The 12,568-nt window shown below is 41.5% G+C and overlaps 1 protein-coding gene across 1 annotated transcript in view; it reads right to left on the reverse strand.

The window, feature by feature from the left end:
• Positions 1-12,568, reverse strand: part of LOC121271229 (rho GTPase-activating protein SYDE2-like) — a 209,230-nt gene that overhangs the window by 70,160 nt on the left and 126,502 nt on the right. The gene's annotated exons all lie outside the window — the stretch shown is intronic.

The following is a 12,568-nucleotide window of genomic DNA, read 5'->3' on the forward strand; positions in this document are numbered from 1 at the left end:
CCTATAAATACTGACGGGGGAATACCCCTATAAATACTGACTGGGAATACCCCTATAACTACTGACTGGGGAATACCCTATAAATACTGACTGGGGAATACCCCTATAAATACTGACGAGGGAAAACCCCTATAAATACTGACTGGGGAATACCCCAATAAATACTGACTGGGAATACCCCTTTAGATACTGACTGGGGAATACCCCTACTTATAATGACGGGCGAATACCCCATAAATACTGATTTGTGAATACCCCTATAAATAGTCACTGGGAAACATCCCTGAAAATACTAACCTGGGAATAGCCCTAAAAATACTGAGTGGTGAATAGCCCTATAAATGCTGACTGGGAAATAGCCCTATAAATACTGACTGGGGAATACCCCTATAAATACTGACTGCGTAATACACCTATAAATACTGACTGGGCACTTGACCTATAAATACTGACTGGGGAATAGCCCTATAAATACTGACTGGGGAATAGCCCTATAAATACTGCCCGGGGAATAGCCCTATAAATACTGACTGGGGAATACCCCTATAAATACTGACTGGGGAATAGCCCTATAAATACTGACTGGGAAATAGCCCTATAAATTGTGACTGGGGAAAAGCCCTATAAATTGTGACTGGGGAATAGCCCTATAGATACTGACAGGGAAATAGCACTATAAATACTGACTGGGGAATACCCCTATAAATACTGACTGGGGAATACCCCTATAAATACTGACTATGAAATAGCCCTATAAATACAGACTGGGGAATAACGCTATAAAAGCTGACTGGGGAATAGCCCTATAAATGCTGACTGGGAAATAGCCCTATAAATACTGACTGGGGAATACCCCTATAAATACTGACCGGGGAATAGCCGTAAAAAATACTGCCTGGGGAAAAGCCCTATAAATACTGCCTGGGGAATAGCCCTATAAGTGCTGCCTGGGGAATAGCCCTATAAATACTGACAGGGGAATAGCCCTATAAATACTGACTGGGCACTAGACCTATAAATGCTGACTGGAGAATAGCCCTATAAATAATGACTGGGGAATAGCCCTTTAAATAATGACGGGGGAATACCCCTATAAATACTGACTGGGGAATACCCCTATAAATACTGACTGGGGAATATCCCTATAAATACTGACTGGGGAATACCCCTATAAATACTGACTGGGGAATACCCCAATAAATACTGACTGGGAAATAGCCGTATAAATACTGACTGGGGAATACCCCTATAAATACTGACTGGTGAATACCCCTATAAATACTGACTGGGGAATACCCCTATAAATACTGACTGGGGAATACCCCTATAAATACTGACTGGGGAATACCCCTATAAATAATGACTGGGGAATACCCCTATAAATACTGAGTGGGGAATACCCCTATAAATACTGACTGCGGAATACCCCTATAAATACTGACTGTGGAATACCCCTATAAACACTGACAGGGGAATACCCCTATAAATACTGACTGGGGAATACCCCTATAAATACTGACGAGGGAAAACCCCTATAAATACTGACTGGGGAATACCCCAATAAATACTGTCTGGGGAATACCCCTTTAGATACTGACTGGGGAATACCGCTACTTTTAATGACGGGGGAATACCCCTATAAATACTGAATTGTGAAAACCCCTATAAATACACAATGGGAAACATCCCTGAAAATACTGACTGGGGAATAGCCCGAAAAATACTGAGTGGTGAATAGCCCTACAAATTCTGACTGGGGAATAGCCCTATAAATTCTGACTGGGGAATAGCCCTATAAATTCTGACTGGGGAATAGCCCTATAAATTCTGACTGGGGAATAGCCCCATAAATTCTGACTGGGGAATAGCCCTATAAATTCTGACTGGGGAATAGCACTATAAATTCTGACTGGGGAATAGCCCTATTAATACTGACTAGGGAATAGCCATATAAATACTGACTGGCGAATAGCCCTATAAATACTGACAGGTGAATAGTCCTATAAATACTGACTGGGGAATAGACCTATAAATACTGACTGGGGAATACCCCTATAAATACTGACTGGGGAATAACCCTATAAATGCTGACTGGGGAATAGCCCTATAAATGCTGACTGGGAAATAGCCCTATAAATACTTACTGGGGAATACCCCAATAAATACTGACTGGGGAATACCCCTATAAATACTGACTGGGGAATACCCCTATAAATACTGACTGGGGAATACCCCTATAAATACTGACTGGGGAATACCCCTATAAATACTGACTGGGGAATACCCCTATAAATACTGACTGGGGAATACCCCTATAAATACTGACTGGGCACTAGACCTCTAAATACTGAATGGGGAAAAGCCCTATAAATAATGACTGGGGAATAGCCCTATAAATAATGACGGGGGAATACCCCTATAAATACTGACTGGGGAATACCCCTATAAATACTGACTGGGGAATACCCCTATCAATACTGACTGGTGAATACCCTATAAATACTGACTGGGGAATACCCCTATAAATACTGACTGGGGAGTAGCACTATAAATACTGACTGGGGAATACTCCTATAAATACTGACTGCGAAATAGCCATATAAATTGTGACTGGGGAAAAGCCCTATAAATTCTGACTGGGGAATACTCCTATAAATGCTGACTGGGGAATAGGCCTATAAATGCTGCCTGGGGAATGCCCGTATAGATACTGACTGCGGAATACCCCTACAAATACTGACTGGGGAATAGCCCTATAAATACTGACAGGGAAATACCCCTATAAATACTGACTGGGGAAAACCCGTATCAATACTGAATGGGGAACATCCCTGAAATTACTGACGAGGGGAATAGCCCTATGAATACCTGACTGGGAAATAGCCCCTATAAATACTGACTGGGGAATAGCCCTTTAGATACTGACTGGGGAATACCCCTACTTATAATGACGGGGGAATACCCCTATAAATACTGAATTGTGAATACCGCTATAAATACTCACCGGGAAACATCCCTGAAAATACTGATTGGGGAAATAGCCCGAAAAATCCTGAGAGGTGAATAGCCCTACAAATTCTGACTGGGGAATAGCCCTATAAATTCTGACTGGGGAATAGCCCTGTAAATTCTGACTGGGGAATAGCCCTGTAAATTCTGACTGGGGAATAGCCCTATAAATTCTGACTGGGAAATAGCCCTATAAATTCTGACTGGGGAATAGCACTATAAATTCTGACTGGGGAATAGCCCTATTAATACTGACAGGGGAATAGCCCTATAAATACTGACTGGGTAATAGCCCTATAAATACAGAATGCGGAATAGCCCTATAAATACTGACTGGGGAATAGCCCTATAAATACTGACTGGGGAATAGCCCTATAAATACTGACTGGGGAATACACTTATAAATACTGACAGGGGAATACTCCTATAAATACTGACAGGGGAATACTCCTATAAATGCTGACTGGCGAATAGCCCTATAAATACTGACTGGTGAATAGTCCTATAAATACTGACTGGGGAATACCCTTTAAATACTGACTGGGGAATACCCCAATAAATACTGACTGGGGAATAGCCCTATAAATACTGACTGGGGAATACCCCTTTAAATACTGACTGGTGAATACCCCTATAAATACTGACTGGGGAATACCCCTATAAATACTGACTGGGGAATACCCCTATAAATAATGACTGGGGAATACCCCTATAAATAATGACAGGGGAATACCCCTATAAATACTGATTGGGGAATACCCCTATAAATACTGAGTGGGGAATACCCCTATAAATACTGACTGCGGAATACCCCTATAAATACTGACTGGGGATTACCCCTATAAACACTGACAGGGGAATACCCCTATAAATACTGACTGGGGAATACCCCTATAAATACTGACGAGGGAAAACCCCTACAAATACTGACTGGGGAATACCCCAATAAATACTGACTGGGGAATACCCCTTTAGATACTGACTGGGGAATACCCCTACTTATAATGACGGGGGAATACCCCAATAAATACTGAATTGTGAAAACCCCTATAAATACTCAATGGGAAACATCCCTGAAAATACAGACTGGGGAATAGCCCGAAAAATACTGAGTGGTGAATAGCCCTACAAATTCTGACTGGGGAATAGCCCTATAAATTCTGACTGGGGAATAGCCCTATAAATTCTGACTGGGGAATAGCCCCATAAATTCTGACTGGGGAATAGCCCCATAAATTCTGACTGGGGAATAGCCCTATAAATTCTGACTGGGGAATAGCCCTATTAATACTGACAGGGGAATAGCCCTATAAATACAGAATGTCCTATAGCCCTATAAATACTGACTGGGGAATAGCCCTATAAATACTGACTGGGGAATAGCCCTATAAATACTGACTGGGGAATACACTTATAAATACTGACAGGGGAATACTCCTATAAATACTGACAGGGGAATACTCCTACAAATGCTGACTGGCGAATAGCCCTATAAATGCTGACTGGCGAATAGCCCTATAAATACTGACTGGTGAATAGTCCTATAAATACTGACTGGGGAATAGACCTATAAATACTGACTGGGGAATACCCCTATAAATACTGACTGAGGAATAACCCTATAAATGCTGACTGGGGAATAGCCCTATAAATGCTGACTGGGAAATAGCCCTATAAATACTTACTGGGGAATACCCCAATAAATACTGACTGGGGAATACCCCTATAAATACTGACTGGGGAATACCCCTATAAATACTGACTGGGCACTAGACCTATAAATACTGAATGGGGAAAAGCCCTATAAATAAAGACTGGGGAATAGCCCTATAAATAATGACGGGGGAATACCCCTATAAATACTGACTGGGGAATACCCCTATAAATACTGACTGGGGAATACCCCTATAAATACTGACTGGTGAATACCCCTATAAATACTGACTGGGGAGTAGCACTATAAATACTGACTGGGGAATACTCCTATAAATACTGACTGCGAAATAGCCCTATAAATTGTGACTGGGGAAAAGCACTATAAATTCTGACTGGGGAATACCCCTATAAATGCTGACTGGGGAATAGGCCTATAAATGCTGCCTGGGGAATGCCCCTATAGATACTGACTGCGGAATAACCCTACAAATACTGACTGGGGAATACCCTTATAAATACTGACTGGGAAATACCCCTATAACTACTGACAGAGGAATACCCCTATAAATACTGACTGGGGAAATACCCTGAAATCACTGACGAGGGAATAGCCCTATAAATGCTGACTGGGAATAGCCCCTATAAATACTGACTGGGGAATAGCCCCTTTAGATACTGACTGGGGAATACCCCTACTTATAATGACGGGGGAATAACCCTATAAATACTGAATTGTGAATACCGCTATAAATACTCACCGGGAAACATCCCTGAAAATACTGATTGGGGAATAGCCCGAAAAATCCTGAGAGGTGAATAGCCCTACAAATTCTGACTGGGGAATAGCCCTATAAATTCTGACTGGGGAATAGCCCTTGTAAATTCTGACTGGGGAATAGCCCTATAAATTCTGACTGGGAAGCCTATAAATTCTGCGGAAGCCCTATAAATTCTGACTGGGGAATAGCACTATAAATTCTGACTGGGGAATAGCCCTATTAATACTGACAGGGGAATAGCCCTATAAATACTGACTGGGTAATAGCCCTATAAATACTGAATGCGGAATAGCCCTATAAATACTGACTGGGGAATAGCCCTATAAATACTGACTGGGGAATAGCCCTATAAATACTGACTGGGGAATACACTTATAAATACTGACAGGGGAATACTCCTATAAATACTGACAGGGGAATACTCCTATAAATGCTGACTGGCGAATAGCCCTATAAATACTGACTGGTGAATAGTCCTATAAATACTGACTGGGGAATAGACCTATAAATACTGACTGGGGAATACCCCTATAAATACTGACTGGGGAATAACCCTATAAATGCTGACTGGGGAATAGCCCTATAAATGCTGACTGGGAAATAGCCCTATAAATACTTTCTGGGGAATACCCCAATAAATACTGACTGGGGAATACCCCTATAAATACTGACTGGGGAATACCCCTATAAATACTGACTGGGGAATACCCCTATAAATACTGACTGGGCACCAGACCTATAGATACTGAATGGGGAAAAGCCCTACAAATAATGACTGGGGAATAGCCCTATAAATAATGACGGGGGAATACCCCTATAAATACTGACTGGGGAATACCCCTATAAATACTGACTGGGGAATACCCCTATAAATACTGACTGGGGAATAACCCTATAAATACTGACTGGGGAATACCCCTATTAATACTGACTGGGGAATACCCCTATTAATACTGACTGGGGAATACCCCTATTAATACTGACTGGGGAATACCCCTATTAATACTGACTGGGGAATAGCCCTATAAATACTGACTGGTGAATAGTCCTCTAAATACTGACTGGGGAATACCACTATAAATACTGACTGGGAAATACCCCTATAAATACTGACTGGGGAATAACCCTATAAATACTCATTGGGGAACATCCCGTAATTACTGACTGAGGAATAGCCCTATAAATACTGAGTGGTGAATAGTCCTATAAATACTGACTGGGGAATAGACCTATAAATACTGACTGGGAAATACCCCTATAAATACTGACTGGGGAATACCCCTATAAATACTGACTGGTGAATAGTCCTATAAATACTGACTGGGGAATAGACCTTCAAAAACTGACTGGGGAATAGACCTATAAATACTGACTGGGAAATACCCCTATAAATACTGACTGGGGAATACCCCTATAAATACGGACTGGGGAATACCCCTATAAATACGGACTGGGGAATACCCCTATAAATACTGACTGGGGAATAGCACTATAAATACTGACTGGGGAATACTCCTATAAATACTGACTGCGAAATAGCCCTATAAAATGTGACTGGGGAATAGCCCTATAAATTCTGACTGGGGAATACTCCTATAAATGCTGACTGGGGAATAGCCCTATAAATGCTGCCTGGTGAATAGCCCTATAAATACTGACAGGGGAATAGCCCTTTAAATACTGACAGGGGAATAGCCCTATAAATACTGACAGGGAAATACCCCTAAAAATACTGACTGGGGAAAACCCGTATCAATATTCAATGGGGAACATCCCTGAAATTACTGACAGGGGAATAGCCCTTTGAATACCGACTGGGAAATAGCCCTATAAATACTGACTGGGGAATAGCCCTTTAGATACTGACTGGGGAATACCCCTACTTATAATGACGGGGGAATACCCCTATAAATACTGAATTGTGAATACCGCTATAAATACTCACCGGGAAACATCCCTGAAAATACTGATTGGGGAATAGCCCGAAAAATCCTGAGAGGTGAATAGCCCTACAAATTCTGACTGGGGAATAGCCCTATAAATTCTGACTGGGGAATAGCCCTGTAAATTCTGACTGGGGAATAGCCCTGTAAATTCTGACTGGGGAATAGCCCTATAAATTCTGACTGGGAAATAGCCCTATAAATTCTGACTGGGGAATAGCACTATAAATTCTGACTGGGGAATAGCCCTATTAATACTGACAGGGGAATAGCCCTATAAATACTGACTGGGTAATAGCCCTATAAATACTGACTGGGGAATAGCCCTATAAATACTGACTGGGGAATAGCCCTATAAATACTGACTGGGGAATAGCCCTATAAATACTGACAGGGGAATACACTTATAAATACTGACAGGGGAATACTCCTATAAATACTGACAGGGGAATACTCCTATAAATGCTGACTGGCGAATAGCCCTATAAATACTGACTGGTGAATAGTCCTATAAATACTGACTGGGGAATAGACCTATAAATACTGACTGGGGAATACCCCAATAAATACTGACTGGGGAATACCCCTTTAGATACTGACTGGGGAATACCCCTACTTATAATGACGGGGGAATACCCCCATAAATACTGAATTGTGAATACCCCTATAAATAGTCACTGGGAAAAATCCCTGAAAATACTAACCTGGGAATAGCCCTAAAAATACTGAGTGGTGAATAGCCCTATAAATGCTGACTGGGAAATAGCCCTATAAATACTGACTGGGAAATAGCCCTATAAATACTGACTGGGGAATAGCCCTATAAATACTGACTGGGGAATACCCCTATAAATACTGACTGGGTAATACACCTATAAATACTGACTGGGCACTAGACCTATAAATACTGACTGGGGAATAGCCCTATAAATACTGACTGGGAAATAGCCCTATAAATAGTGACTGGGGAAAAGCCCTATAAATTGTGACTGGGGAATAGCCCTATAGATACTGACAGGGAAATAGCACTATAAATACTGACTGGGGAATACCCCTATAAATACTGACTGGGGAATACCCCTATAAATACTGACTATGAAATAGCCCTATAAATACTGACTGGGGAATAGCCCTATAAATACTGACTGGGGAATAGCCCTATAAATACTGACTGGGGAATACCCCTATAAATACTGACTGGGTAATACACCTATAAATACTGACTGGGCACTAGACCTATAAATACTGACTGGGGAATAGCCCTATAAATACTGACTGGGGAATAGCCCTATAAATACTGCCCGGGGAATAGCCATAAAAATACTGACTGGGGAATACCCCTATAAATACTGACTGGGGAATAGCCCTATAAATACTGACTGGGAAATAGCCCCATAAATTGTGACTGGGGAAAAGCCCTATAAATTGTGACTGGGGAATAGCCCTATAGATACTGACAGGGAAATAGCACTATAAATACTGACTGGGGAATACCCCTATAAATACTGACTGGGGAATACCCCTATAAATACTGACTATGAAATAGCCCTATAAATACAGACTGGGGAATAACGCTATAAAAGCTGACTGGGGAATAGCCCTATAAATGCTGACTGGGAAATAGCCCTATAAATACTGACTGGGGAATATCCCTATAAATACTGAAAGGGGAATACCCCTATAAATACTGACTGGGCACTAGACCTATAAATACTGACTGGGGAATAGCCCTATAAATAATGACTGGGGAATAGCCCTTTAAATAATGACGGGGGAATACCCCTATAAATACTACTGGGGAATACCCCTATAAATACTGACTGGGGAATACCCCTATAAATACTGACTGGGGAATACCCCAATAAATACTGACTGGGGAATAGCCCTATAAATACTGACTGGGGAATACCCCTATAAATACTGACTGGTGAATACCCCTATAAATGCTGACCGGGGAATACCCCTATAAATACTGACTGGGGAATACCCCTATAAATAATGACTGGGGAATACCCCTATAAATACTGAGTGGGGAATACCCCTATAAATACTGACTGCGGAATACCCCTATAAATACTGACTGGGGAATACCCCTATAAACACTGACAGGGGAATACCCCTATAAATACTGACTGGGGAATACCCCTATAAATACTGACGAGGGAAAACCCCTACAAATACTGACTGGGGAATACCCCAATAAATACTGACTGGGGAATACCCCTTTAGATACTGACTGGGGAATACCCCTACTTATAATGACGGGGGAATACCCCTATAAATACTGAATTGTGAAAACCCCTATAAATACTCAATGGGAAACATCTCTGAAAATACAGACTGGGGAATAGCCCGAAAAATACTGAGTGGTGAATAGCCCTACAAATTCTGACTGGGGAATAGCCCTATAAATTCTGACTGGGGAATAGCCCTATAAATTCTGACTGGGGAATAGCCCCATAAATTCTGACTGGGGAATAGCCCCATAAATTCTGACTGGGGAATAGCCCTATAAATTCTGACTGGGGAATAGCACTATAAATTCTGACCGGGGAATAGCCCTATTAATACTGACAGGGGACTGGCCCTATAAATACAGAATGTCCTATAGCCCTATAAATACTGACTGGGGAATAGCCCTATAAATACTGACTGGGGAATAGCCCTATAAATACTGACTGGGGAATAGCCCTATAAATACTGACTGGGGAATACACTTATAAATACTGGCAGGGGAATACTCCTATAAATACTGACAGGGGAATACTCCTACAAATGCTGACTGGCGAATAGCCCTATAAATACTGACTGGTGAATAGTCCTATAAATACTGACTGGGGAATAGACCTATAAATACTGACTGGGGAATAGCCCTATAAATACTGAATTGTGAAAACCCCTATAAATACTCAATGGGAAACATCCCTGAAAATACAGACTGGGGAATAGCCCGAAAAATACTGAGTGGTGAATAGCCCTACAAATTCTGACTGGGGAATAGCCCTATAAATTCTGACTGGGGAATAGCCCTATAAATTCTGACTGGGGAATAGCCCCATAAATTCTGACTGGGGAATAGCCCCATAAATTCTGACTGGGGAATAGCCCTATAAATTCTGACTGGGGAATAGCACTATAAATTCTGACCGGGGAATAGCCCTATTAATACTGACAGGGGACTGGCCCTATAAATACAGAATGTCCTATAGCCCTATAAATACTGACTGGGGAATAGCCCTATAAATACTGACTGGGGAATAGCCCTATAAATACTGACTGGGGAATAGCCCTATAAATACTGACTGGGGAATACACTTATAAATACTGACAGGGGAATACTCCTATAAATACTGACAGGGGAATACTCCTACAAATGCTGACTGGCGAATAGCCCTATAAATACTGACTGGTGAATAGTCCTATAAATACTGACTGGGGAATAGACCTATAAATACTGACTGGGGAATAGCCCTATAAATACTGACTGGGGAATAGCCCTATAAATACTGCCCGGGGAATAGCCCTAAAAATACTGACTGGGGAATACCCCTATAAATACTGACTGGGGAATAGCCCTATAAATACTGACTGGGAAATAGCCCTATAAATTGTGACTGGGGAAAAGCCCTATAAATTGTGACTGGGGAATAGCCCTATAGATACTGACAGGGAAATAGCACTATAAATACTGACTGGGGAATACCCCTATAAATACTGACTGGGGAATACCCCTATAAATACTGACTATGAAATAGCCCTATAAATACAGACTGGGGAATAACGCTATAAAAGCTGACTGGGGAATAGCCCTATAAATGCTGACTGGGAAATAGCCCTATAAATACTGACTGGGGAATACCCCTATAAATACTGAAAGGGGAATACCCCTATAAATACTGACTGGGCACTAGACCTATAAATACTGACTGGGGAATAGCCCTATAAATAATGACTGGGGAATAGCCCTTTAAATAATGACGGGGGAATACCCCTATAAATACTGACTGGGGAATACCCCTATAAATACTGACTGGGGAATACCCCTATAAATACTGACTGGGGAATACCCCAATAAATACTGACTGGGGAATAGCCCTATAAATACTGACTGGGGAATACCCCTATAAATACTAACTGGTGAATACCCCTATAAATACTGACTGGGGAATACCCCTATAAATACTGACTGGGGAATACCCCTATAAATAATGACTGGGGAATACCCCTATAAATACTGAGTGGGGAATACCCCTATAAATACTGACTGCGGAATACCCCTATAAATACTGACTGGGGAATACCCCTATAAACACTGACAGGGGAATACCCCTATAAATACTGACTGGGGAATACCCCTATAAATACTGACGAGGGAAAACCCCTACAAATACTGACTGGGGAATACCCCAATAAATACTGACAGGGGAATACCCCTTTAGATACTGACTGGGGAATACCCCTACTTATAATGACGGGGGAATACCCCTATAAATACTGAATTGTGAAAACCCCTATAAATACTCAATGGGAAACATCCCTGAAAATACAGAAAGGGAATAGCCCGAAAAATACTGAGTGGTGAATAGCCCTACAAATTCTGACTGGGGAATAGCCCTATAAATTCTGACTGGGGAATAGCCCTATAAATTCTGAGTGGGGAATAGCCCCATAAATTCTGACTGGGGAATAGCCCCATAAATTCTGACTGGGGAATAGCCCTATAAATTCTGACTGCGGAATAGCACTATAAATTCTGACTGGGGAATAGCCCTATTAATACTGACAGGGAATAGCCCTATAAATACAGAATGTCCTATAGCCCTATAAATACTGACTGGGGAATAGCCCTATAAATACTGACTGGGGAATAGCCCTATAAATACTGACTGGGGAATACACTTATCAATACTGACAGGGGAATACTCCTATAAATACTGACAGGGGAATACACCTATAAATACTGACAGGGGAATACTCCTACAAATGCTGACTGGCGAATAGCCCTATAAATGCTGACTGGCGAATAGCCCTATAAATACTGACTGGTGAATAGTCCTATAAATACTGACTGGGGAATAGACCTACAAATACTGACTGGGGAATACCCCTATAAATACTGACTGGGGAATAACCCTATAAATGCAGACTGGGGAATAGCCCTATAAATGCTGACTGGGAAAT

The sequence above is a fragment of the Carcharodon carcharias genome, chromosome 30 (genome assembly GCF_017639515.1).
Source record: "Carcharodon carcharias isolate sCarCar2 chromosome 30, sCarCar2.pri, whole genome shotgun sequence".
Lineage (NCBI taxonomy): Eukaryota > Metazoa > Chordata > Chondrichthyes > Lamniformes > Lamnidae > Carcharodon > Carcharodon carcharias.